Below are 3,208 nucleotides of genomic sequence, written 5' to 3' on the forward strand. Positions count from 1 at the left end.
AGTGAGTCTGTAGCGCCCTCCGTGGCAGGTCGATGTCCATACGGGTGAGCTCCGCGTTGACCTGCAGACCGTTCCACCTCAGTCGCCTCCCGGGCGCGTGAAACTGTTCATCACCATCAAACGGCAAACGACGTAAACCTGACCATGGCGTTTTTTTCACGTGGGGATGTCATTTGTCGTAAATTGACACAATAGTTACAATGATTGTGTGAAAAATATCAAGAAAGCAATAAATGTGAAAACAAAGTGACTACGTTCAGATTAAATGAATACAACTTTGACATCTGCAGATACAACTCCGCGCTCGGTGATCGCGTGGACCAGACGACCTCTCTTGACAGCAGGTGCAGAACGGTGTGGCCCCGAGCAGCGGGGAGCGGTGATTGGGCCGCTTCGCTGGCGGCGTTGCTTCTCGAGCGAAGGCTGGCCCGTGTTCAACATTCCGGTTTGAAGGCCCCAGCATAAATGGTGCAGGCGACCGACGGCGTCGGTCGAGATTTAGTATCTTAAACCCGAGGTGATTCATTGGCGGCATATTTGTTTCCTGAACAGGCGACTGACTGTCGCGTGTGACATGGAGGGAGACGGTTCTCACATTCTTCCACAGCGTCTGAGCTGCTGACCTTCTTGGAGAGGAGGCGATCCTGTGGTGAGAAGGAGGAAGTCTGCTGGTAGAGAAGAGGTTGCCTCATTACACCGGCTCCGCTTAGCCTTCTCGTCTCGATGCCTTTTGCATTTTCACGACAAATCGATGTTCTTTCTCATTTGGGGAATCCTGAGAGGCCAGGTAGCGCTACGGATCCTCTGATATTCAACGTCCATCCTCACCTTCAGTCCTCGGTGGTTCCCCAGCGCTGCTCTTCCTCGTCCGTTCTTTCTGTTCAGCAGAATCCAAACTCACCCCAGTTTTTAAATTTGCATTTGCGCCTGTGGGCAGATGTTGTATCGAGCCGCCTTTAGGTGTCTTCTCTGTCCTCTGGGCGACTGCCCTGCATTGTTTGAGGGTTTTGAGGTTTCTTTTTCAAAGTCTTACCCTGACAGTCTTATGTTTATCTGAAAGTTCACGTTTTGGTTCTGAACATTCTTCTGGTTTATAAACCGGTTGTTTGGGGTCTCGTGTTTTAACAGTTGGTCGGCAGCACCTTTAATGTGGCGGTGCTTGGGAAGGATCTTTAACAGGAGAGGATGAACACTTTTCTTGTTTTGCTGCAGAGCTACATGTCGAAGAACAGAAGAAAATCACATTTAGAGATAATAAACAAACGTATTAATTCAGTGAATGATATCCAACGACATGTTAAACATCAAGTAACCTGTATCTCACCTCTTCTTTTCAGCGTGGTTCCTCGTGACACGTTTGTAATTCTCAGAAACTTCTTGTTCCTTGGATGACTGAAAACATGGGGAACAAAACATTAAATGTCTTTCGACCATAACAAAACTATTCTGAGACAATTTTGATAGCTGTTGTAATTTGTTTTACTCATAAATGCCAAAAATGTGATGCTTGTTTGGGGTTTGGACGATTCAATATATGTCTATTTATTCTTTGGGAAACTGACGGTTATTTTAAGTATCTTCACGTGAATCGATAATAATAATAATAGAGGAGTGTATCCTCATACCTTCTTACCTTTGTATCTTCTTCACTTGAGGATGAAGACTCCAAGTGCTTTCGCTTTTTGGATTGTTTTGACATTTTCCTGTGAATGTACATTTTGAAAAGCAGGTTTTCAATGACTCTGGTAAGAGTTAACCCCTTTGAACCCAATTTTTTTATTTTATTTTTTTAATAAAATGAAAACAGGTAAACTTTTAAGAGTACACAAAAAAACTTTTATGCACCAAAACCCTGTTGAAATCTAATTCATTGTATAAACGACGAATTAAAACCCAAAAAATTTGCTAACGATTAAAAAAAAAACAGAGCAAACATCCATGCAAAAATTTATATGTGATGGGGTTTCCTATAAAACCAACCGGCCACTTGGGGCCCATTAAAATGTAAAGAAGGTGGCTATCGTGTCCGCTGTTTGATTTGCGGGGCCCAGCAACCTCATGTCCTTCTGCATTACCAAAGAAAGATTTCAGCGGTTGGAATTGAATATTTGCAACGCTTTTTACCTGATTTTACCCCCAACACTTTTTTAATTCCAGTTACCAGCCATAGCCCGGTCACATTCCTGTAAAACAGTTTTCATTTCCGCTATCGACCATGGGACATTAACAACTATTTTCTTTTGTTGTGGGAAAAACCACAAATGTCGGAACATCAAGGGCCCCTGTCTGGGTTCATATATGATCCGTAGTCCCCAGCTCCGCCTCCAGGACGAGTGTCTGATGAAGCCGCCCAGCTCCTTCAGGACCAGCAGTGACTGTTTGGGGCTGGTGCCCCGGAGCCAGTGTTTTATTTTTTGAAATGAATCACAGAGTAAAGGCAGACATCGCCCCACGGAGTTGCCATGTTCATGGCTTCCTCCCAAGTTTCCATCCACAGTTCCTTTTGCGCAAGTGAAAAATTGATTTTCGCCGGCGAAAAAGCAAAAAAAGATTATTGAGAGTGTCAATGGAAACGTGCCCACAACCCGATGTTTAACAGAAACACATGAGAACAGTCCTAAAACCCCTAAGCCGAGTGAAAAGGGAAAAATAGAGGCAAGTTTTAATAATAGCCTTTGTTGAGCTGATAAACCCATATTCTGAATCATTAGTCCCACATCCAACAATGAGGCACAGAAAAAATCACAAGGCACACCGCTTTGAACTGAAATCGTGTCTCCTTCAGGATATAATGGTCATTTCTAAGGGAAGAGCGGCATACAAACAAGCAAAACAATGCCGTGGTGGGACCCCGACATGGCCGCCAGAGTTTGATGTGGTCACGGAGGAAATTTTATCAAGGCTGGAATCAAAAACCCGAGAGCTAAAAGCAGCAAAAATAATGTTACCGTTAACTTAACTAACGCGAGTCCAACATGACGCGAAGTTATGAAAAATAAACACAAACTGTCTTCTGGTTCACTAATAGAGTGACATAAAGCCCGTGTGTTATGGACTAATGTGTCATACAGCAATAACTCTAAATTTTTCCCCTTTTTCTGTGAAGGTTTCTTCTTCTACGATTATTTCTTCTTCGCATTACCGGAGTGTAAACCGTGATGACGTAAAACTGTTTATGACGACACCCCCAGTTTACGGTAGAGGTTAT

General features: G+C 43.6%; 1 long non-coding RNA gene across 1 annotated transcript; it reads right to left on the reverse strand.

The window, feature by feature from the left end:
• Positions 1–1,180: 1,180 nt before the first annotated feature.
• LOC130194311 (uncharacterized) lies at positions 1,181–1,722 on the reverse strand. Its single transcript, XR_008831808.1, has 3 exons — positions 1,634–1,722; positions 1,325–1,392; positions 1,181–1,214 (listed from the first exon to the last, which is right to left on the reverse strand). It is a non-coding gene; the product is annotated as an uncharacterized LOC130194311 (long non-coding RNA).
• Positions 1,723–3,208: the final 1,486 nt, after the last annotated feature.

Source organism: Pseudoliparis swirei, chromosome 5 (genome assembly GCF_029220125.1).
Source record: "Pseudoliparis swirei isolate HS2019 ecotype Mariana Trench chromosome 5, NWPU_hadal_v1, whole genome shotgun sequence".
Classification (NCBI taxonomy): domain Eukaryota; kingdom Metazoa; phylum Chordata; class Actinopteri; order Perciformes; family Liparidae; genus Pseudoliparis; species Pseudoliparis swirei.